This window comes from Cucurbita maxima, unplaced genomic scaffold (genome assembly GCF_002738345.1).
Source record: "Cucurbita maxima cultivar Rimu unplaced genomic scaffold, Cmax_1.0 Cma_Scf00092, whole genome shotgun sequence".
In the NCBI taxonomy this organism is placed as follows: domain Eukaryota; kingdom Viridiplantae; phylum Streptophyta; class Magnoliopsida; order Cucurbitales; family Cucurbitaceae; genus Cucurbita; species Cucurbita maxima.
In genome coordinates this window covers 255,360-281,735 of record NW_019272108.1, presented here as the reverse complement: position 1 = coordinate 281,735, position 26,376 = coordinate 255,360, and the positions used below count along the sequence as shown (strand labels likewise).

The following is a 26,376-nucleotide window of genomic DNA, read 5'->3' as shown; positions in this document are numbered from 1 at the left end:
CATTTAAATGTTCAATAAGAAATATTATTAATTTTATTTTAATTTATACATTTTTTTAATAGGATCAGTATTAGAAAATTAAATTTTTTTGGTAAAAAATTATTTGAAAAAAAAAATTCCTTGTCTCCAATGTGATCCAATGTGATCTCCATGAGGAATCCTTCCTCTAATCTCCAAAAAAAAAAAAAACTAAATTGAGGATTTCGCACTGGATAATCATCTCTAATCCCCCACAAAAACTAATAGATGATTTTTGAGGAATTTTTCAGGAATAAAAAATAAAAACAGAAAAAAAGAAAGTTTTCCCACACATCTGTTGTAATAATAAACAATAAATGAAAATGTTATCAAATGATCCATATTTACTATTTATGGCAAGAATAGGAATATTGAAACCTCTCAAAGATACAATCAATTTTTACCTTCCATTACACTATTTATCAACTATAAAAGTGAAACAAACCAAGCACAAATGTGTTTATGCCTATATTTTTTCTCTACCATTTCAACAAAATATGTTTATTTTCAACACTTACGCTTTCTCTCTGAATTTCATTGTTCTTCGCTAACCAATTCACTACCATCGAATGATCGATGATCCAAAATCCATAAATTATCGTCAAGATAACAAATGCTCTAAAAGCTAAGAATTAGCTCACTTTTCACTCCAAATCTGGCGATGGAGTCCACAAGCTTACATCGTGGGCCAACTACGACTTTAGCTTTCGTCTAAATTTATAGTTCTCAACATTGTTTTACTGTTTCTTCCAATGGTCTGACTCATTTCATTACTTCGCTATGTACGTAAATAAGAGAGATAAAAAGAATTGTGAAAGTACTCTATGTTCGTGGTACCTTTTTCATAGGATTGCAGAATAGCATTTTTAAAATAATGATATGAAAAAAAAGGAAAATGGCCGAATAAAAAATGAATATTTTTTCCCTCTCTCTTCCCTCCCATTATTTTTCCTGTTTCCCTCTCATTTCTTTTTGTTTTTGGGTTTCCCTCTCTTCTCTCTCATTTCTTCTGTTCTTTCTCCTAGCCCTAGATTCATCTCTTCTCTCATTTCTTTCTCCTTTCTCTTTTCGGTTTCCATCTCTTCTAGCTCATTTCTTCGGTTCTTTCTCGTAGCCCTAGATCCATCTCTTTTGAGTTTTTTCCTTTCTTTCCATTGACAGTTTCAGAACTCACCCATTTCTCTCATTAGGCTGCTGGAAGTGATCGACAACAACCACAACGGCAGTAGAGGCGGCGACGAGGATCATGACCGAAACGCGGAGGATAGTTAATGATCCTTCTTTTGTAAGTGAACTAGAAAGTTTTTTTTATAGTTTTTGGAACTCTACTTATAAAAATAATGTATCTAAGAGTGATGATTCCGACTATGATAGTTGGAATAATCACATTAATAGTTGCATTGACAGTTATCTTCGGTCTCAAATCTGTATTGATAGTTACTTTTTAAGTGGTAGTCACAATTACAGTGACAGTTACGTTTATAGTTACATTTGTGGTGAAGGTGGAAATAGTAGTGAAAGTGAGAGTTCCAGTATAAGAACTAGCACGGATGGAAGTGATTTAACTAGAACGGAGAGTTCTACGGAAAGTTCTACGGAAAGTTCTATCGAAAGTTCTACGGAAAGTTTCGAGACCCCGAAAAATGAACAACTTTTCTTCGGAACACATAAAAGATTCGTCATTGCAAAAAGGGGGCGGCCCTGCTATCGCAATCGTACAACAAGAATGAACTGGATGAGATGCAGAGGAGCTGGCTTCTCGGTTCGGTGGAGGGGAAAAAAAACAGATATGTTGACCTAGGTTGCCTAATCATATCGAAGAAGGCTTTGAAATAAGAATACAGGTGGAAACAAGATGTGCCCATCCTATTTTTTTTCTGACCGACGCATGGTACGACTCCCTTTATAAATGATTTTGTATTTTAATCAACTTTTTTTTCTTCTATTGTTGTTCAGTTTAGAAGCTTAGTGCTTGAAATGGCCTGAATGGTTGCTGATAGACATAGACAAGAACTTTTGATTTTGAATTTGATTCTTTAGTTATGTAAAATAGAGTTAAGGGTCCTTTAAATACAAGAGAACCATTGTTGTAGAATAGCTTTCAATTCAGTGTTATGAGGGCATGTGTGGTTGCGGTAAGAAATGAAGAGGTGAAGGGGAAATCATGAACATTAACTCATTATGTTATTGGCTATTTGGATGAGAAGCATAAATATAGACACAAGACAAATTAATATAACAAGGATGCAATACTATATTTTTAATGTCTAGAACACATTCTAAATTATCATAATTGAGCGATTAAGTAACTAAGAGTTACTTGGAGCAGTGGAGAGGGGTGAAAGGGAAATGATTGAGAGTGAGAAATTGATAAAGATATGAATGATTAAAATGGATAAGTGGGGATTTGATATAACTTAGTTGGAAGGAAAACAGTGTTGTGTGGGATGTTAAGTAAGATTGTTAGGACTTGAGCCAAGAAGAATAATAATAGAGACTCTCGAGGTTTTGTTTGTTTTAATTTTATTGCAATTATACTAGGGAAAGATGTATAATTTGAAGTAAGGTTTGAATTTTAAATGTGCTAAGAAGTATACAAGTTTGGAGTGAGGAAATTTGAACTTTTGGCAGTGTGACAATGTCTTCTTTAGGCGGTATGTCAAGTTTGAGATTGAAAAATGTGCCCAATTTTTCAATAACAAAGTTGCTTTGCACAATAAGTCTCGGATGCCTTCTTCCTCTTTCCATTTCTTTTTGTGTTTGGACATTTGATCTTTTAGTTATTTATTATCTCTCACATGTGGAGTGATTCTACTTCAAATTCATCATTGTCTTAATTCACTTTGAAAAATATTGATCTAATGACTAAATTTTAATTAAAAGACTCTTATCAATTACAAAAAAGCCTTTTAATCCTTTGTTTCCCTCTTGAGTTATCTGTCACAATTAGTGCTGTCATCTTATTATTTGTTTTGGTTCTTATACGGTGCATATAAGGTTAGTTGTTGTGGGAATACGTTGTTATGGAATGGGAGTGAGGTCAAGGAATAGATGAAAGTGTTTCTCTATCTTCTATTTCTTGCATTTCTTTGATATTGAGTAATTGTAAGCAAGTTCCTTCGTAGAATAGGTGGAAAATGAAATCATTTTAGAAACTTGTTATAAAAAATTTATAATATCTCACTACTAGTCTACACTATATAAGTCTCATCTCTTTGAAAGAATACCTTTGTAGCCTTTAAATATAACATTTTGAACTAAAAACTATGAAAAATTGAACATCATGGCTATATATTTTGTTGTACAATTTTTTAACTCCCACCTCCAATTTTTATCTCTCCCCTTCCATCTTTTGGTTTTTGTCCATTTCATTTCACAATTTGTTTCCCATACGACATCAAAATTTTTCTTTCATTTTTTTAATCTACTTCTATATTACTAATTATCCTCTTTTAGAAGGTTAGAGAGATGAAGGTGAGCAGAGCAATAGTGACTTAAAGAAGAGGTTTTGGAGATTTCGTACTAGGAGCCTCCAAAGATTTAGGTAAGTTCAATTGAAATTGGTTGCTGTATTTTAGATTCTTGATGTTCAAGTATGGATTTACAGTCATTCCTCAAAATACTCTTCTCTATTTATGATTGTTTTGAATTTTAAAGTGGTTTTGACTGAAGATGTATAAGTGCATTTTGAATTTTAAAATGGTTTAGGCCGAAGAAGATGTAGAAGTATAGAGATACTTTGATTCTAAGTTTGATTTTCATTTGAATGATATGAATTTTGTTATTATGGTTTGAAGTGAGATTTGAGAATCTCTTTCTAGTTTGGAAGAATTTTAATTTTTGAATTTGAACTTATACAACAAGTTTCTCTTTATTTAACGATTATACATACATCTAAATGTCTCAATGTGAAATTTGGAGAAGTCATAAAGTTTAGATTTCATTTTTCTTTCTTTATAATCATTTTTTTTTTTGTTTTTTTTTTTGAATTCTAAGGCTAAATTGAGTTAAAATTTTCCATTTTCTACTATGAATTTGAGTGGTTATAAGTAATAGTAAAATCTTGTTTTTTTTTTTTTTTTTTTTGTTCAATTAGCTTATAAAATGTTGTCTTAATATGTAAGCTGAAAAGTTTGTAAGAGTATACTCCACGAGCAAAGATGATAGAAGACTTACAATGCAAAGCTTTCACATGATAGCGACTCATTCATTGAACAACAGTGTAGATAGTGGAGAATCCTTTATCTTGTATCATTTGAAAAACCCTTTATTTTTAGAAATTATTGAATACATTAGTTGGTAACCTAAATAGATTATAAAATTATTATAAAATTTCAACTATGAATTTAAGGGATGACATTTAGTATTATATATTTAATGTGGGTTTAGTCAAAAGATGAATACTTGGATTAAATTTTATTACAATAAAATTAATTCAATGATATTTAAATATTAAAATAAATTTTGACTAACAAAAAATAATAAATTCTATGGAAATGTTATTAGAATAATTATAATTATTATAAATGATTAAAATACTTTATTATAGCATAATATTAAAACTATAAATGTTATATTATAGCGTTAAAAAAATACAATTATAGGCTAAAGATAACACAAAATTTTAGTTATGTTAAACATATAATAGCATTAATAAAACGCTATAAAATGATTATATAACAATGTATAAAAGCTATAACTTCATACTTTATTATAATACTTATTATAGCTACAAAAAAAACGCTATAAAATGTCTCAGACTTTTAATAACATGGGCTGTCACGATACGAAAAACGCTATAAAAAGTCTATGATGGCATTTTTCGTAAGCTATTGTATTCATTGTTTCTTGTAGTGTGACATAAATTATGATATTAAGAATTGTCAACTTATTTTGGTCATGATTGGTAATCAAAACAACTATACGAGATGCGACATTGCTTTCCAAAAATTTTGGCCAAGAACAAAGGTAAAGTCGAGCCTTAGGACATAGCCTAGAGTAGAGGCAAGTATGATTGAACAGAATTTAGTCACTACATAAGTTATGTTGGGTTAACGAAGAATAACCCTGTCAAAGGTCTAATAAAGCCACAATGTTCAACGTACCATTTACTTTTCCTAACTTGGAGAGAAATTATTTGAAATCGTTTGGTTTATTTAAGGAAATGATAATACAAAAATATGATATAAATGATATTTCACAATGTGTCTAATATAAATATTTTCAATTCATAAATGACATATCAGAGGAGGGAAATACGAACATACCATGTAGACTATACGTTACCCTCTTTTATGACAAGAATACAAAATATCAAAACTCACCCTTGTTCATCCGCTTTAAAGTTAAAAGACCATAACATTACACTCAAGAATGTGTTACAGTTAACGTCGGATGGTTAACGATCGCTCTTATGAGTATTTTTTGTAGATCACAAAAAATACTAATAACAATAAATAAAACAATCGATAAGTAAGCACGTATATTGGGTCACCCATCCTAATATAACAGATCAATCGGAAAAGCGGTACACAATTAAAACTAATTTTGCAAGTATAAAAGTGAAACAAACCGGGCACAAGCATTATCATATTTACACAATGAATTCATTTTCAACACTTGCATTATCTCTCCTAATGTAGTTGTTCTTCACTACCCTATTTACAACCATTGACGGATCAATCTTCAAAGACCCACCGATTACAGTCAATATAACAAATGTTCTAGAAAGTCACAATCAACTCACTGTTCACTGCAAATCTGGCGATGATGACTTGGGAATCCACCAGCTCCCGTTTTTGGGCGGCTACGCCTTCACCTTTCGACCAAACTTTTAGGGCTCAACACAATTTTACTGTACCTTTCAATGGCCTGGGTTTTCACAGTACTTTGATATCTACAAGGATTACAGAGATAGAATCAAATGCAACAAAACTCTGTGTTTGTGGATTGTGGGAAAACAAGGAATCTGTATGTTTGACTATAAAACCAAATTGTACGATATTTGTCACGCTTGGTTGCCTAAATGAATGTAACTGTTAAGGATATTTAGTAATAAATTATTGTTTACCATATATATTATATTTGATATTTTATTATAAGACAAATATTAGATATTTGCCCTATTATCGTATCTTTCTATTTATTGTTATTTCCATTTATTACTATTTCCATATCCTTGTAATTCATTTGATTATAAATAAGATAACTTTCACACCATTTAGGTGTGGTGGATTAATCAAACATTCACATGGTATCAGAGCCCTCTCGGTTTAACAACCCCGATCCTTTCTTTTCAATGGCTTTTGAATCCTCTAATCTTCTTCTCCACCACCCTTGCTGGTTTTGACGCCACAGAGGCAGTCTTCATGGCTGCCGTAGTCGGAGCCGATTGATTACTCTTCGGCTCCACCTTATTGACCTCCAAATCACCTTTCGTCATACTCTGTACATACAACCTCACCTTTTCCAACCCAATCGGTTTTCCCCTTGGCCAATATAGTCTCTCTCATTTTCTTCCCAATCAACCTTCATCCTTCACATAAACCCTAACCTAAACCTATCAACCTTTTGCAGAGATTTACCTTCGGAATCTGGGTGCCGCACTGGCCTATTCGCCAACCAAGTTGCCGCCGCCCTTCCTGCCAAAATTGGCTTCTTCGCCCGATGAGGCGACTCTTCCGACTGCCCTTCTCGCCAAAATTGGCTCCTTCGCCCAATGTGGCGACTCTTCCGGCTTCAACATTGTCTTTGTCCCTTGCTCTAGGTTTCCCCTTCTACTTCTTGGGGTTAGAAATATTCTCACCAGAGCCAAGGCAGCATCGCCGCTGAGCGGCGATCCCTCTGCAAATTTTTGATGGCCAAGAACCGGGTTGTTAGCATCTTCATGAAAAGTGTTAAGGATATTTAGTAATAAATTATATTTGATATTTGAATTTTTCAGATTCAAGCTTCACATTCGTTTAAATCCGACGCTTAGCTTGCGGTGGGGTGTTAAGGATATTTAGTAATAAATTATTGTTTACCATATATATTATATTTGATATTTTATTATAAGACAAATATTAGATATTTGCCCTATTATCGTATCTTTCTATTTATTGTTATTTCCATTTATTACTATTTCCATATCCTTGTAATTCATTTGATTATAAATAAGATAACTTTCACACCATTTAGGTGTGGTGGATTAATCAAACATTCACAGTAACTAATCAATATATCCGAAAACTTCAAATATAATATTATAGTAAATCATATTAATTTGTTGTTCTTGTGTGTGTTTTTTCTTTTTTTAAAATTTGATATGGGGTATTAGTTTTAATGAATTATAATATTAAGATTTGTTAAGGTAATTGAACCTATACACTACTTATTTATTAATTTCTTCCACTTTGATCGAAATTATTTGAAGATGTCCCCGCAATGTGGTATAAGATAGGATGAGTTTATGTCTCTATTGTTAGATAGGATGAGTTTATGTCTCTATTGTTGGCTTGGTTTAGGTGGTCTTCCCTTATCTTTTGTAACGTTGAGAATATTTCTTGTTTGAGAAATGAGTGCTCTCAAATGCCCAACTCTATGATATTTTACAAAAAGACGAAACATATAGTAGACATAATTTTCCTCATTTATGGAAAAACTCTGGTAATTTTATAAAAAAATAAACCAAACTCAAATGTGGTAATAATACAAAAAAGGAATTAACTTCTCAGTAGAAAATTTAAAGTTATTTTTTGGAGATAGATTCGTTATATTAGATAATGTACTTTTTGTTCATGAAATGAAAAGAAATCTAATATTATCTCTTGTTTATTAGAACAATTGTATAAAGTATCTTTTGAAATCAATGAAGTGTTCATTTGCAAAAGAGGTATCCATATTTGTTCTGCAAAACTAGAAAACAACTTATATATGTTAAAACCGAATGAAACAAAAGTCATTTTAAATATCGAGATGTTTAAAACAGCTGAAATTCAAAATAAATGACAAAAGATTTCTTCTAATACCTATCTTTGACACTTAAGACTAGGCCACATTAATCTCAATAAGATTTAAAGATCGGTTAAAAGAGAACTTCTAAATGAGTTACAAGACAATTCTTTACCTCCATGTGAGTCTTGTCTTGAGGGTAAAATGACTAAACGATGGTTTTTTGAAAAAGGTTATAGAGCCAAAGAAACCTTAGAACTCGTGCATACAGATCTCTATGGTCCAATGAATGTCAAAGCACAAGGAGGGTATGAATATTTCATCAGTTTTATTGATGATTATTCAAGGTATGGCTATCTTTACCTAATGCGTCACAAGTTCGAAGTTCTTGAAAAATTCAGAGAGTATAAGACTGAGGTTGAGAATCTATTAGGTAAAACTATTAAAACACTTCGATCAGATCGAGGAGGAGAGTACATGGACTTAAGATTTCAGGACTATATGATAGAACATGGAATAAGGTCTCAACTCTCAGCCCCGGGTATGCCTCAACAAAATGGTGTATCAGAAAGGAGAAATAGAACTTTGTTAGACATGGTTCGGGCACAAGCATTATCATATTTACAAAGTGAAACAAATCGGGCACAAGCATTATCATATTTACAAAATGATTTCATTTTCAACACTTGTATTGTCTCTCCTAATGTCGTTGTTCTTCACTACCCTATTTACAACAATTGACGGATCAATCTTCAAAGACCCACCGATTACTGTCAATATAACAAATGTTCTAGAAAGTCACAATCAACTCACTATTCACTGCAAATCTGGCGATGATGACTTGGGAATCCACCGGCTCCCATTGTTGGGCGGCTACGCCTTCACCTTTCGACCAAACTTTTGGAGGTCAACACAATTTTACTGTACCTTTCAATGGCCTGGGTTTTCGCAGTACTTTGATATCTACAAGGATAAAAGTGTAAGAATAAAATGCAACAAAACTCTGTGTTTGTGGATTGTGGAAAAAAAAGGTATCTATATGTTTGACTATAAAACCAAATTGTACGATATTTTCCACGCTTGACTGCCTAAATGAATGTAACTAATCAATATATCCATAAACTGGAAAGTTCTAGTATAATATTATAGTAAATCATATTAATTTGTTAATCTGGTGTGTTTTTTCTTTTTTTTTTTAAAATTTGATATGGGGTATTAGTTTTAATGAATTATAATATTAAGATTTTTTAAGGTAATTGAACCTATACACTACTTATTTATTAATTTCTTCCACTTTGATCGAAATTATTTGAAGATGTCTCTGCAATGTGGTATAAATAGGGTGAGTGTATGTCTCTCTCGTTCGCTTGGTTCAGGCGGTCTTCCCTTATCTTCTCTAACGTTGAGAATATTTCTTGTTTAAGAAATGAGTGCACCGGAATGCCAACTCTAAGATATTTTACAAAAAAAAGAAACAATAGTAGACATAATTTTCCTCATTTATGGAAAAACCCAGTAATTTTATAAAAAATAAACCAAACTCAAATGTGGTAAGAAAATACAAAAAGTAATTAATTTCTTTTTTTTTTCATCCGTGTTTAAATTTAAAATCTCATTAGCCTTTAATCTTACCTTACCTGTCTCTGTTGTTTCGACCAAAAGGGGTTCGTTTTCAATATTGACGCAACCAGGTCGCGTTATTTTTATTTTCTTTTCTATTTACCATTGAAATATCAATTAAATTTATAGCCACCCAATAAAAATAATTTATTTTACATACTTGCTGGAATCAACATGATTAGCGTCACGGTCTTATATTGGTCGCGTCATGGTTTTTGTTTATTAGTCTCTCAAATGGTCTGATGGGCGCCACTCGCATGTTGCCTTCTTGTCTATCGTGTAGGTCAAAACCTACTCTCTTAGATATGATATTCTCTATGAGAGATTTCACATAGCGGTGAACAAAATATTTTTTACAAGGGTGTGAAAACCTCTGATACAAGCGTTTTAAAACCTTGAGAGAAAACCCCAAAGAAAAAAATATCTAACGGAGAATTTGACATTTTAATCAAAAGTACATAATTTATAACAATTTAGCTATGTTATACTAAATTACAGTACTTATGCAAATTGTTTTCGGGTACAATATCAACAAAACTAATTAATTTCTATCTGGATCATAATCTAAATGTGAATGAGATTATACTCTCAACGATATTAGAGGTTCAAATCGCTCTATACTACACGTTCTTGAACTCATTTTTATTCCACATTAACGTGATAGCAACCCTGTTACAAAGGCTTGATGGAGCTTCCAAAAGCAAAAGGATAATAAACTAGTTTACATACAAAAATGACGTGACGTCTAATGGCTCTAAACTGCAAACTCGTCGGGAAGGAGGTCAGCTCATAAGTGCAAGTGTACACCATTATCAAGCAATTGCTTAGAGTATTCTAAGATGTCGAACATATAGTACTTGTACACAATTAGATATCATTTTGGTAAAAAGCTTATCAAATTGCAACAAAAATAGTCATAGAATTATTTCTAGGGTTTCTTCTTCCCTGCGACCATCCTAATCAAAATCGAAGGTTGTTCTCCTTTCATAGGTGTTTATGGATGAGTTGGTTGTTGAAATTCAGGCGCAGAGCTCGACTTTCAAGCTCTAACTTCAAATCTGGTGGATGTGAAATGAACTCAATTTATTTTGACGATACTAAACAAACGAGCTGTTGTATTTTGCGTCAAAATATTATTTAGATACATAACTGTTCGTAGATAAGGTATGACCTACACTAAGCGTAATTTATTAGATACGGTATGAATTAAGATAACAAAGTTCGATAGTTAAATTTCTTACTCCTGAAATGTTGAACTAAAACAATAAAAATTTAGAGAACTATTAGACATTCTACCAAGTATATGGACAAGTGGATATAAAGTTGATAGTTTACTTTATGAGATGCAATATGGCATTCGAAGGATTTTAGGTCTAGAGTAAAAGTAAAGACGAGCCTTAGGACTTGGCTTCGAGTAGAGGCAAGTCGGTTAGTATTTCTATCAAGTGAACATATACTCATACTCCCTACATTTGTCATTGAACAAAGCTTAGTTTATGTATAAGTTATGTTCGGTTAGCAAAGAAGTTTAAATTGCTCTATACAATAACTAATAATGAGTTGGAAAAATATATTTTTTTAATTGAAAAATAAGTTATCGAACATGGTTCTATTTTATTTTGAACAATAAATAAGAACGAGTTACCAAACAGGTCCATAATTGCCCTCCTTTGTCATCAGCTTTAACGTTAAAGGTCTGTAACATTACACTCAAGAATATGCATTACAGTTATCGACCGATGATTAACGATCGCTCTTATGAGTTATTTTTGTAAATAACTAAAATACTAATAACAATAAATAAAACAATTGATAAGTAAGCACACAATATTTTGTCACCCATTCCAATACAACAGATCATGGGAGCCCTTAACAATTAAAACTAATTTTGCAAGTATAAAAGTGAAACAAACCAAGCACAAGTATTCTCATACTTCAAAATGAATTCATTTCCAACACTTGCCATTTCTCTCTTAATTTCATTGTTTTTCACTTACCAACTCAATACCGTCGAAGGATCAATATAGCAAAACCCAAGGATTTTCATCAAGATAACAAATGCTTTAAAAGCTAACAATCAGCTCACTTTTCACTGCAAATCTGGCAATGATGATTTGGGAGTCCGCAAGCTGACACCGTCGGCCAGCTACGAGTTCAGCTTTCGTCCAAATTTATGGCAATCAACATTGTTTTCCTGTTCCTTCCAATGGCTTGACTCATTTCATTACTTCGATATCTACATAGATAAGAGAGATAGAAACAATTGCGTAAATACTCTATGTTCGTGGTACGTGAGGAAGCAAAATATCTGCCTGTTCAACTATAAAACCAAGAATAATCAAATTTGCTATGAGTGATTAGGTAAATGATCAATATATTTATAAACTAAAAAGTTGGATTTTAATATTGAAATAAATAAATGTTCTTGACAGGTTTGTTTCCGTATTTTTTTTTCTTTTTTTGAAGCTTGATATGATAAATGAACTATAAATGCTACCGACATAAGTTATGATATTAAGAATTGTTAACTTATTTTGGTCGTGATTGACAATCAAAACAACTGTATGAGATGCAATATGACATTCGAAAGATTTTTGGCCTAGAGTAAAGGTAAAGTCGATCCTTCGGACTTGGCTGAGAGTAGAGGCAAGTCAGTTAATATTGCTATCAAGTGAACGCATACTCATACTGGATACATGTATCATTGAACAAAGCTTAGTTTCTGCATAAGTTATGTTCGGTTAGAGAAGAAGAACCTTGCCTAAGGTCTAATGAAGCAGCATAGTCAAGTAAAAAAGGTTTTTCATTTCTTTATTTTTTTCAACTTTGGGAGAAATTAATAGAAAATGTTCGGTTTATTTAAGGAAAGGATAATACAAAGATGTGATATAAAAGACACCTTACAATGTGTCAATAATATAAACATTTTTATTAAGAAATGACATATTAGAGGAGAGAAATACCAACATACCATATTAAGCCATTTTGCAATCTATCATACATGAAAAAATAACAATTTAAACCTTTAATATTTAAAAAGAAAACTAAGATGCAAGATACTTGATATTGTTGTTTCTAAGATTTCTGATTAATTTTGAATTAGAAAGAACAATAAACGAGAATCGTGTTCAAATAGTTATCAAATGGTTCGGTTTTTTAATAAAAAAACAAGAACCATCTCAAACGAATCTTATTTAGCTTAGCTAAATTTCTTAAAGGCCGTTTGGTTTAAGGTTTTATTTACTGTGCTCGAAATCAAATAACTATGTTTGGTGTTTCATGAAAAATATTATCAGAAAATAGTGGATCTCATATATTCATGATACGTAAATGTATGACTTAGGGACTAGTAAAGAGTTAACCAATTTATCTTAGGATCATGTACAAAATTCTGATGGATAAATATGATCTGAGGAGTCGAGTGATGAGATATGACGACAAGATAAAAGCCTAGTTGAACTAGGCCATGAGAAGCTATGAGAATTAGACTATGAGAAGCTATGAGAATTAGACTATTTGAAGGACACTTACCCCACCTTAACATAAAATTATTTTTCATCTTATACTTTTTATGTTTTTAATTCAAAATTTTAGAGAATAATAACTCATAATTATTTTCAAACATATATTTTTCAACTAAATAAAATAATTAATTCCATTTTTATTATGAACAATGAATGAGAATGCGTCATCAAATGGGTCCATAATTGCCCTCATTTATGATAAAAATATAAAATATTGAAACTCACCCTTGTTCATTAGTTTTAAAAGTTAAAAGCTCATAACATTACACTCAATAATATGTAAGACAGATGGTTAACGATACGAGTTGTTTTTGTGAATAAATATAATACTAATAACAATAAATAAAACAATTCGATAAGTAAGCACGTAATATTTGATCACCCACTCCAATATAATAGATCGGGTGCCGTTGAACATTAAAACTAATTTTGCAAGTATAAAAGTGAAACAACAAGCATTCGAATATTTACAAAATGAATTCATTTTCAACACTTGCATTGTCCCTTCTAATGTCATTCTTCTTTGCTACATTATTTAATACCAGCAATGGATCAATCTTCCAAGACCTACATTGTATGATATTTTCTACATATAGCTGCCTAAATCAATATAAGGAATCGATATATTCATGAATTGGAAGGTTCGGTTATGATATTAAAATAAATGTGTATTCTTTTTCAATATTAAAATAAATGTGTATTCTTTTTCAATCTTGAAAATTAGTTTTAAGAAATTATAATATTAAGATTCGATTAGGTATGTGAAAGCATACAATACTTATGCTAAGTCTTTAAAAAAGAAGATATGATGATAAAATCGTTTTTAAAAAAGAGAAAAGCAAGTGTTAGACGAACACGACTCCCCACAATGGTATGATATTGTCCACTTTGAGCATAAGCTCTCATGGCTTTGCTTTGGGCTTCCCAAAAGGCCTCATCCCAATGGAGAGTGTATTCTTAGATTATAAACCCATGATCATTCCCTAAATTAACCGATGTGGGACTTTTATCATCCAACAGCAAGAATACAAAACGAAATTAACTTTTTCTTTTATATAGTCTTAAAATTTAAACAATTATTAGCTTTTAATCTTAAGTTACTTGTCTTTGTTATTAAGACGAAAATGGGTTAAATTTCAACGTAGGGGCAATCTCGACTAATATCCTTATTTTTTGCTAATCTATTTACTATGGAAGGATGAATTTAATTTATAGTCACCCAATCAAAATAATTTATTTTATAAACTTGTTCAAATCGACATGATTAGTGTCATGTCTTACATCTGTCGCGTCATGACATTTGTTTATTGCGACTCTAAAGTGGTTCGATGGGCGACACTCACATGTTGTCTTCGTGTATGTCGTGTAGGTCCGAACCTACTCTCTTAGCTGTGACATTCTCTCTGGGAGATCTCACATCGGTTGGAGAGGGGAACGAATTATAAAAGGGTAGAAATTTCTCCATAGTAGACCCGTTTTAAAACCTAAAGAAGACAATATTTATTGAAAAATTTTACCTTTTAATAAAAAATACATACTTTATATCAATTGACTTACATTATATTAAGTTATACTACTTATGTAAATACCTTTCTAATACAATATCAAAAAAAAAAAAAAAAACAATTAATTTCAACATCATCATAATTTAAATAGTCATGAAATTGTACTATCGGCGATATCAGAGGTTCAAATTGCTCTATACTACACGTACTCGAACTCATTTTTATTTCATATGAAGGAGATGGCACCTTTGCTTGATGAAGCATACGTGACAAAAGGGAAAAGATAAGAAAATTGTGTAATTATTTATTTCATATGAAGGAGATAGCAACAAAGCATGAGTGGAGAAGAAAACATTCCTCCGTTTTACCCGACTCTTCTGCAGAACTCATCACAAACTTGAACATCGTCACAGTTCATCAGACAAACAAGTTCACTCATTCGTGCATATAACCCAACATTTCAATCATATATTTATTCGAGTAAAAAAGACTATACTACAAAAAATTATTATCAAACGAGAGAATGATATATCGAACCGAGAGAAGCGACGAGCAAGATAGTAAGGACCAAGAGAATGAAATGTGATAGCTTAGGAAGAAACTGAAACAATGACAATTTTTTTTTCTGCTGACGTGGGTTTGAAATGGTATATATACGTAACATACTTTTACATTTTTAATTCAAAAGTTTATAGAACAATAACCAATAATATTTGAGTTCCAAGCCTATAGTTTTTTATTAAAAAAAAAACTGGTTATCAAATAGGGTTCTATTTTTATTTTCAACCATAAATAAGAGCCCATTACCAAACAAGTCCATAATTGCACTCTTTATGACAAGAATACACATATCAAAACCCTCCCTTGTTCATCAACTTTAAAGTTAAAGGACCGTAACATTACAATCAAGAATATGAGTTCCATTTATCGACGGATGGTTATCATCGCTGTTAGAAAAAAACAAAAATACTAATAATAATAAATAAAAAAAATTCATAAGTAAGCACGTAATATTTGGTCAACCATCTTAATATAACAGATGGATCCAAGCTCGTTGACAGTTAAAACTAATCTTGCAAGTATAAAAGTGAAACGAACCAAGGACAAGTATTCTCATATTTACAAAATAAATTCATTTTCAACACTTCGTTCTCTCTCCTAATGTCGATATTCTTCACTACCCTATTTACTACCATCGACGGATCAATCTTCAAAGACCCACCGACGACAGTCAATATAACAAATGTTCTAAACAATCACAATCAGCTCACTGTTCACTGAAAATCTAGCGAAGATGACTTGAGAATCCACCAGCTCCCACCTTTGGGCGGCTACGCCTTCACTTTTCGACCAAACGTCTAGGGCTCAACACAGTTTTACTATATCTTCGAGTGGCCTGCCTTTTCGCATTACTTTGATATAAGGATAACAGAGATAGAACCAAATGCAATAATACTCTGTGTTTGTGGATTGTGGGAGAGCAAGGTATCTGTATGTTCGACTATAAAACCAAATTGTATGATATTTGCCACACTTGGCTGCCAAAATAAATATAACGGATCAATATATCATAAATTGGAAAGTTCAATTATAATATCATAATAAATGGATATTAATATGTTGTTTTTGTGTGTGTTTTTTTTCTTTATTTAAAATTTGATATGGTGTATTAGTTTTAATGAATTATAATATTAAGTTTTGTTAAGGTATTTGAACCTATACCCTACTTAGGTATTAATTTCTTCTACTTTGATCGAAATTATTTGAAGATGTCTCCGTAATGTGGTGAAGATTGGCTGGGTTAAAGTCCCTCTCGTTCGCTTTGTTCAGGTGTTCTTCCGTTATAATCTCCAACGTTGAGAATTGTTCTTGCTTGAGAAATGAGCATGCACCTGAATGCATAACTCTTAAAAATAACATGGACTAGATGTTTTTCAAAAAGAGAAAACACATAGTAGATATAATTTTCCTCATTTATGGAAAATCTCCCATACTTTTTTCAAACATAAACCAAACTCAAATACAAAATAATAAGCTTTTAAAATTAAAAATTCATTAGCATATAATCTCTAGGCTCTCTTGTTTGGACCAAATCTAGAAGAGTATTCTTATTTTTATTTTCTTATCTATTTGTATTGAAGTATTAATTAAATTTATAGCCACCCAATCAAAATTTACAGCTCTCAAGTGGTCCGATGGGCCCAACTCGCATGTTGCTTTCTTGTCTATCGTGTAGGTCACAACCTACTCTCTTAGAAATGACATTCTCTCTAAGAGATCCCACATCGAATGGAGAAGTGAGAAAAACATTTTCATAAGGGTGTGAAAAACCCTGGTATATGCATTTTAAAACCTTGAGTGGGAGTCCCGAAGGGAAAGCCCAAAAAAGACAATATCCACTTGGTAAATTGACTTTATAATCAAAAGTACCTACTTTATAATAATTTAGCTATGTTATATTAAATTATACAACCTGTGCAAATTCCTTTCACGTATAAGATCAGCAAAACAAATTAATTTCAACCGGATCATAATTTAAATGGTCATGAGATTGTACTCTTGACAATATCAGAGGTTCAAATCGCTCTATACTGCACGTTCTTGAACTCATTTTTATTCCATATTAATGTGATAGCAGCTCTGTTACAAAGACTCGATGGAGCTTACAAGCAAAAGGGTAATACTAGTTTACATAAAAACTGACATGAAGTCTAATGCCTCCAAATTGCAAACTCCTTTGGAAGGAGGTCATTTCGTAAGTGCAAATATAAACCATCATCAAGCAATTATTTAGTGTATTCTAAGATGTCGAACGTATAGTACTTGTATACAATTAGATACGATCATTTTGGTAAAAAGTTTACCAAATTGCAACAAAAATAGCCATAGAATTATTTCTAGGGTTTCTTCTTCCTTATGACCATACTTATCAAAATCGAAGGTTGTTATCCTTCCATAGGTGTTTATGGATGAGTTGGTTGTTGAAATTCAGGCGAAGAGCTCGACTTTCAAGCTCTAACTTCAAATCTGGTGGATGTGAAATGAACTCAATTTATTTTGACCCATACTAAACAAACGAGCTTTCACATTTTTGGTCAAAATATTATTTAGATACATAACCATTTGTAGATAAGGTATGAGCTACCTTACGCGTAATTTAAAAGATACGGTATGAATTAAGATTACAAAATTCGATAGTTCGATTTCTTACTCCTGAAATGTTGAACTAAAATAATCAAAATTACAGACCTATTAGGCATTCTGTTAGGGTGTAAACGTATAATATAAACGTTTAATAAGCTTTTAATCTTACATGATCTTACACGCTCTTTATATAGTATGTTCTTACTACATCTCCCTTGTATAGCATTTAAATGTTCAATAAGAAATATTATTAATTTTATTTTAATTTATACATTTTTTTTAATAGAATGAGTATTAGAAAATGAATTTTTTTTGGTAAAAAATTATTTGAAAAAAAAAATTACTTGTCTCCAATGTGATCTCCATGAAGAATCCTCCCTCTAATCTCCAAAAAAACTAAATGGAGGATTTCACACGTGATCTCCTGGATAATCATCTCTCTAATTCCCACGAAAACAAACCGATGATTTTTCAGGAATAAAAAATAAAAACGGAAAAAGAGAGAGCTTTCCGACGCATCTGTAGACATCGGCTGGAACAATAGACAATAAATGAAAATGTTATCAAATGATCCATATTTACTCATTATGGCAAGACTAGGAATATTGAAACCTCTCAAAGATACAATCAACTTTTACCTTCCATTACACTATTTATCGACTATAAAAGTGAAACAAACCAAGCACAAATGTGTTCATGCCTATATTTTTTCTCTACCATTTCGACAAAATATGTTTATTTTCCACACTTACTTTTTCTCTCTGAATTTCATTGTTCTTCGCTAACTAATTCAATACCATCGAATGATCGATCATCCAAAACCCAGAAATTATCGTCGAGATAACAAATGCTCTAAAAGCTAAGAATCAGCTCACTTTTCATTCCAAATCTGGCGATGGAGTCCACAAGCTTACACTGTGGGCCAGCTACAACTTTAGCTTTCGTCCAAATTTATGGTTCTCAACATTGTTTTACTGTTTCTTCCAATGGCTTGGCTCATTTCATTACTTCGATATGTACGTAAATAAGAGAGATAGAAAGAATTGCGAAAGTACTCTATGTTTATGGTATATGAGTGAGCAAAATGTTTGTATGTTCAACTATAAAACCAATAATTATGATATTTGGTAAGAGCAGTCGGGTAAAAAATCAATATATTCATAAATTGGAAGGTTGGATTTTAATATTGAAATAAATTAATGTTTTTTGATATGTTTGTAGTGTGTGCATCTTTTTTTCTTCTATCTTTTAAGCTTGATATGATTAGTATAAGTGAATATAAACGCTATCAACACTACAACAAAGGTACCTTTTCATAACATTGTATAATAACATTCTTAAAATAATGCTATGAAAAAAAGAAGGAAAAGGGCCCAATAAAAAATGAATATTTTTTCCCTCTCTTCCCTCCCACTTTTTTGGGTTCCCTCTCATTCCTTTTTGTTTTTGGGTTTCCCTCTCATTCCTAATTGTTGCTGGGTTTCCCTCTCTTCTCTCTCATTTCTTCCCTTCCTTCTCCTAGCCCTAGATTCATATCTTTTCTCTCATTTGTTTCTCCTTTCTCTTTTCGGTTTTTATCTCATCTAGCTTATTTCTTTGGTTCTTTCTATTAGCCCTAGATCCATCTCTTCTGGATTTTTTCCTTTCTTTCCATTGATAGTTTCAAACTCACCCATTTCTCTCATTAGGCTGCTGGAAGTGGTCGACAACAACCACAACGGTAGTAGAGGCAGCGATGAGGATCATGATTGGAACGCGGAGGATTGGGATTGGGCGGCCCTGCTATCGCAATCGTACAACCAGGATGAACTGGACAAGATGCAGAGGAGCTGGCTTCTCAGTCTAGTGGTGGGGAAGAAAAACAGATATGTTGACTTAGGTTGCGTAATCATATCGAAGAAGGCTTTGAAATAGGAATATCGGTGGAAACAAGATGTGCCCATCCTATTTTTTTCTGACCTACGCATGGTACTGGTGAGATATGATTCAAAGTATTCAAAATGAAGATATGATTTAAAGTAGTTGGGATATGATTCAAATATTCAAACTACCAAGATTTTAGGAGATTTTAAGAGATTGTTAGTAGATTTTTCATGATTTACTATTTCTGGTCCAGTGTATAAGCTATAAATAATGTAATTGTGTAACTCTTTGAGCATCAAGTCAGTAGACAATAATAAAGCACTGCAGCTTTCATCGATTCTATCTTTTCATATCTCTTTCCACTATTCCTTCTTCAAACAATTTTGGTATCAGAGCCAAGTTCGTTCGATACCAAGGCGAGTGATTATTTTCTTTCACAAAACAAAAATGACATTAGCTGGTTTTTCTTCCTCTACACAGTTGTTACCAATCTTTAATGGTGAGAAATATGAGTGGTGGAGCATCAAGATGAAGACATTGCTCAGATCGCAGGATCTATGGGACTTGGTGGAGCAGGGTCTGTTGATGTATTAGAACTCACAGTAGAAGAAAAGGAGAGACTAAGTGAAACCAAGAAAAATGATGCCAAGGCTCTATTCATTATTCAGCAAGCAGTTCATGAGACTATCTTTACACGAATTGTAGCAGCAACCACATCAAAGCAGGCATGGTCAATTCTACCGAGGGAGTTTCTAGGAGATTCAAAAGTCATGACAGTGAAATTGCAATCTCTAAGACGTGATTTTAAAACTCTACTCATGACGAATGGCGAATCAATTGCTGATTTTTTGTCAAGAGCAATGGCAGTAGTTAGTCAGATGCGTACCTATGGAGAGAAAATCTCAGACGAAACAATTGTTGCAAAGGTGTTCAGAAGCTTGACTCCAAAGTTTGACCATATGGTGGCTGCCATAGAAGAAGCTAAGGATCTATCCATACTCTCCGTTGATGAACTGATGGGCTCGCTTCCGGCTCATGAGGCAAGAATCAATAGATCATCAGAAAAGAATGAAGAAGAGGCACTTCAAGTGAAGGAGACAACCAGCCACGAAAATAACGAAAAGAAAATATTCATTTAGCAGGTAGAAGTCGTGGAAGAGGAGGATTTCACAACTTCTATGGTGGTCGTGATAACAGAGGTAGATGGGGAAGTGATGAACATAGACAATTCAATGAACAAAGGAATGTCATACAATGTTACCATTGCATAAGGTATGGGCACACAAAATCTGATTGTTGGTATAAAAATCAACGAATGAATTTTGCAGCAGAGAATGAAGAAGAAGAAAAGTTGTCTGTGGCGTGCATGGATACTAATCCGAAAAAAGGTGACTTATGGTTTGTTGATAGTGGATGGATGCTCGAACCATATGACATACACCAAATTCTTATTCAAAGAGCTTGATGAGACGCAAAAGATTAAGGTGCAACTTGAAAATACAAAAGAGATGCAAGTTGAAGAAAAAGGGACAGTGAAAGTCGAAACTAGTCATGGTAAGATAAAACAATTAGATAATGTTCAATTTGTACCTGATTTAGGGTACAATTTATTGAGTGTTGCACAATTGATGACCAGAGGACATTCAGTTTTATTTGATCACAACACGTGTCATTACACATAAAAAATCAGGCCATAAAGTTCAAATTGTCATGACTTCAAATAAGATGTTTCCACTCCATGTTTCTAACATGGAGGATTTTGCTCTTACTACTAGCACGAAAGATGACTCAACATTATGGCATCTCAAATATGAACATCTTCATATGAACGGCCTAAAAATACTCAGGGATAAAGGTATGGTTTTCGGATTACCAAGAATTGATTTAATTAATTTGTGTGAATGATGCATTTATGGCAAGCAGACTAGGAAGTCCTTTCCCATTGTAAAAGCTGTAAAAGCTAAAAGAGCTTCACATTATCTAGAACTAATTCATGCTTATTTATGTGGGCCAATGCAAACGAAGTCCTTGGGTGGGAGTATTTACTTTTTACTATTTATTGATGACTATAGTCGCATGAGCTGGGTTGACTACCTACAACATAAGTCATAAACTTTTCAGAAGATTTTTAAAGCTACGGTGGAGAACCAAAGTGGCTGTCACATTAAAGTTCTTCGCACAGACAGAGGTGGCGAGTTCATATCTAAAGAGTTTAATCTATTTTGTGAAGAAGAGGGCATCCAAAGAGAGTTAACAACTCCTTACACTCCAGAACAAAATGAAATCGCTGAACGAAAAAATCGAACTATTGTGGAGATGTCATGAACTATGTTACAAGCAAGGAGACTTCCAAACCAATTTTGGGCAGAAGTCGTAGCAACATTTGTTTATCTATTAAACATCTCACCAACAAAGGCGGTTATGAATCGAACTCCTTATGAAGCATGGCATGGAAGGAAACCATCTGTAAGTCATTTACGAATCTTTGGCTGTGTTACTTATGCTTTGAAACATCCTCAAATTCGTCAAAAGCTTGATTAAAAATCTGAAAAATGCATTTTCATTGGCTATTGTACTCAATCAAAGACATATAAATTATATGCCCCCATTAGTGAAAAGATTTTAGTTAGAAGGGATGTGATATTTAATGAAAACGTGAGTTGAGATTAGAGTAAAGATCAGGAGCAGCAAAAGATTATAGTTGAAGTTTTCCCAAATGAAGAGACAACGGTTGACTCCAGTGCATCTCCCAGTGCATCCACTGCAACACAAAGTGTGTCAAATTCATCATATTCAGCATCACTGAACAACAATTCTTCTCTTGAAGAACTTTCGGATGAGACACCTCCAAGGAAGTATAAATATTTAGTTGACATATATGCATCATGTCAATTTGCTCTTACTGTTTCAGACCCTATGAATTATGAAGAAGCAACTGAAAAAGAAGACGGGAAGAAAGCCATGGCAGTAGAGATGCAGTCCATTAAGAAAGATGGAACATGAGATATGGTTGACCTACCAAACGAAAAATTTTATGGAGATTTACAAGAAGAGGTTTATGTAACACCGCCAGAGGGATTCATAAAGGAAGACAAAGAAACAAAGGTATACAAGCTGAGACAGACATTGTACGGGTTAAAGCAGACATATTTACGAAGGCCTTGTCAAAAGAAAAGCTCTGTACTTACATTTGCAACTTTGAATCAAGGGGGAGTGTTGAGATATGATTCAAAGTATTCAAAATGAAGATATGATTTAAAGTAGTTGAGATATGATTCAAATATTTAAACTACCAAGATTTTAGAAGATTTTAAGATATTGTGAGTAGATTTGAATTTATCTAGATTTTTATGATTTACTATTTCTGGTCCAGTGTATAATCTATAAATATTGTGTAACCCTTTGAGCATCAAGTCAGTAGACAATAATAAAGCACTACAGCTTTCATCGATTCTATCTTTTCATATCTCTTTCACTATTCCTTCTTCCAACAGGTACAGCTCCCCTTATAAAAGATTTTGTATTTTAATCAACTTTTTTTTTCTTATGTTGTTGTTCAGTTTAGAAGCTTAGTGTTTGAATTGGCCTGAATGGATGCTGATAGACATAGACAGGGACTTTTGTTTTTGATGCATCACTCTTGAATTTGATTCTTTAGTTATGTAAAATAGAGTTAAGGGTCATTTAAATACAGGAGAACCATTGTTGTAGAATAGCTTTCACTTCAGTGTTAGGAGGGCATGTGTGGTTGCGGTAAGAAATGAAGAGGTGAAGGGGAAATCATGACCATTAGCTCATTATGTTATTGGCTATTTGAATGAGAAGCATAAATATAGAAATTAATATAACAAAGATGCAATACTATATTTTTAATGTCTAGAACACATTCTAAATTACCATAATTGAGCGATTAAGTAACTGAGAATTGCTTGGAGAGGGGTGAAAGGGAAATGATTGAGAGTGAGAAATTGATAAGATATGAATGATTAAAGTGGATAATCATAATAAGATTGGAGACTTAAGTAAGATTTGATATAACTTAGTTGGAAGGGAAACAGTGTTGTGTGGGATATTAAGTAAGATTGTTAGAACTCGAGCAAACAAGAATAATAATAGAGACTCTGTAGGTTTTGTTTGTTTTAATTTTATTGCAATTATACTAGGGAAAGATGTGTAATTTGAAGTAAGGTTTGAATTTTAAATGTGTGAAAAAATGTGCCCAATTTTTCAATAACAAAGTTGCAAAGTTGCACAAGCCTCTTTCCATTACCTTCCCAAGGATTCAAATATGCTTTTGCAGATACCCACATTTTGCTTCTGCAAAGAATTTTAAATCCTTCTCAATATGTAACAAATTTTTCTCTGCTTATTTATCAATTTTTTTTCAATATTTACCATTTTGGTTTTAGTTGATTATGTGAGAATGAGTACATGTGAAAAATGTTAATGTATGCCTTCTTCCTCTTTCCATTTCTTTTTGTCTACATTTGATCTTTTTAGTTATTTATTATCTCTTACACATTGTTTTAAATCACTTTGAAAAATATTTATCTAATGATAAATTTTTAATTAAAAGACTATTATCAATTACAAAGAAGACTTTTAATCTTTTGGTACCTTCTTGATTTAAGCTTTGCAGCATACAATTTGTTAAAGTAAGCTACACTGTCATTAGTGTTGTCATCATATATTTGTTTTGGTTATGGTTCTTATACAGTGCATATAGGGTTAGTTGTTGTGGGAATAGGTTGTTATGGAATGGGAGTATGGTCAAGGAATAGATGAAAGTGTTTCTCTATCTTCTTTCTTACATTTCTTTGATATTGAGTAATTGTAAACTAGTTTCTTCATGAATAGGTGGAGAATGAGATCATTTTCGAAACTTGTTACAAAAATTTCTAATATCTCACTACTAGTCTACACTGTATAAGTCTCATCTTTTTGAAAGAATACCTTCATAGCTTTTAAATATAACATTTTGAACTAAAAACTATAAAAAATTGAACATCATGGGCTATATATTTTGTTGTACAATTTTTTAACTCCCACCTGCAATTTTTATTTCTCTCCCTTTCCATCTTTTGGTTTTTGTCCATTTCATTTCACAACTTCTTTCCCTCCTCGACATCAAAATTCTTCTTTCATTTTTTTAATCTACTTCTATATTACTAATTATCCTCATTTAGTAGGTTAGAGAGATGAAGATGAGCAGAGCAACAGTGACTTGAAGGAAGAGGTTTTCGAGATTTCGTACCAGGAGCCTCCAAAGATTTAGGTAAGTTCAATTGGAATTGGTTGCTATATTTTATATTCTTGATGTTCAAGTATGGATTTACGGTCACTTCCTCAAATACTCTATTCTATTTATGATTGTTTTGAATTTTAAAGTGGTTTTGGCTGAAGAAGATGTAGAAGTATAGAGATATTTTGATTCTAAGTTTGATCTTCATTTGAATGATGTGAATTTTGTTATTATGGTTGGAAGTGAGATTTGAGAATCTCTTCCTAGTTTGGAAGAATTTTGATTTTTGAATTTGAACTTATACAACAAGTTTCTCTATATTTAACGATTATACCTGTGAAATTTGGAGAACTCTCAAGTTTAGATTTCACCTTTTTTTTCTTTATAATCATTTTTTTTTTAGGATTGAGCCAAAATTTTCCATTTTCTACTATGGATTTGAGTGGTTATAAGTAATAGTAAATTCTGGTTTCTATTTTACATTTTTTTTTTGTTCAATTATCTTATAAAATGTTGTTTTAATATGTCAGCTGAAAAGTTTGTAAGAGTATACTCCCCGAGCAAAGATGATAGAAGACTTACAATACAAAGCTTTGACATGATAGCGACTCTCATTCATTGAACAATAGTGCAGATAGCGGAGAATACTTTATCTTGTATCATTGGAATAACCCTTTATTTTAAGAAATTATTGAATACATTAGTTTGTAACCTAAATAGATTATAAAATTTCAATTATGAATTGAAGTCATGTATTATGTATTTAATGTGTGTTTAGTTAAAGATGAATACTTGGATCAAATTTTATTACAATATAATTAATTCAATGATATTTAAATATTAAAATAAATTTTGAAAAAAAAAAAAAAAAATTCTATGGAAATGTTATTAGAATAATTATAATAATTATAAATGATTAAATAACTTTATTATAGCATAATATTAAAACTATAAATGTTATATTATAGCGTTAAAAAATGCAATTATAAGCTAAAGATAACACAAAACTTTAGTTATGTTAAACATATAATAGCATTAATAAAACGCTATAAAATGATTATATAACAATGTATAAAAGGTATAACTTCATACTTTATTATAACTACAAAAAAAAAAAAAAGCTATAAAAAGTCTATGATATCATTTTTCGTAAGCTATTGTATTCATTGTTTCTTGTCGTGCGACATATATTATGATATTAAGAATTGTCAACTTATTTTGGTCATGATTGGTAACCAAAACAACTATACGAGATGCGGCATTGCTTTCCAAGAATTTTGGCTTAGAATAAAGGTAAGGTCGAGCATTAGGACTTAGCCTAGAGTAGAGGCAAGTATGATTAAACAGAATTTAGTCACTGCATAAGTTATGTTGGGTTAACGAAGAATAACCCTGTCAAAGGTCTAATAAAGCCACAATGTCCATAACATTATACTCAAGAATATGTGTTACAATTAACGACGGATGGTTAACGATGGCTCTTATGAGTTGTTTTTGTAAATCACAAAAATACTAAGGAATGTGTATG

At 32.1% G+C, this 26,376-nt stretch overlaps 1 long non-coding RNA gene across 2 annotated transcripts in view; it reads left to right on the top strand.

Annotated features, from left to right (window-relative positions):
* Positions 1-1,309: 1,309 nt before the first annotated feature.
* LOC111472925 overlaps positions 1,310-26,376 on the top strand; it is a 39,991-nt gene continuing 14,924 nt past the window's right edge. The window contains exons 1-3 of one of the 2 annotated variants that reach the window (XR_002715510.1): positions 1,310-1,909; positions 24,793-24,881; positions 25,379-25,468. This is a non-coding gene — a long non-coding RNA (uncharacterized LOC111472925). Of the gene's footprint in view, positions 1,910-24,792; positions 24,882-25,378; positions 25,469-26,376 lie in introns of those variants that run through there. The other variant, XR_002715511.1, reaches the window with a different exon arrangement.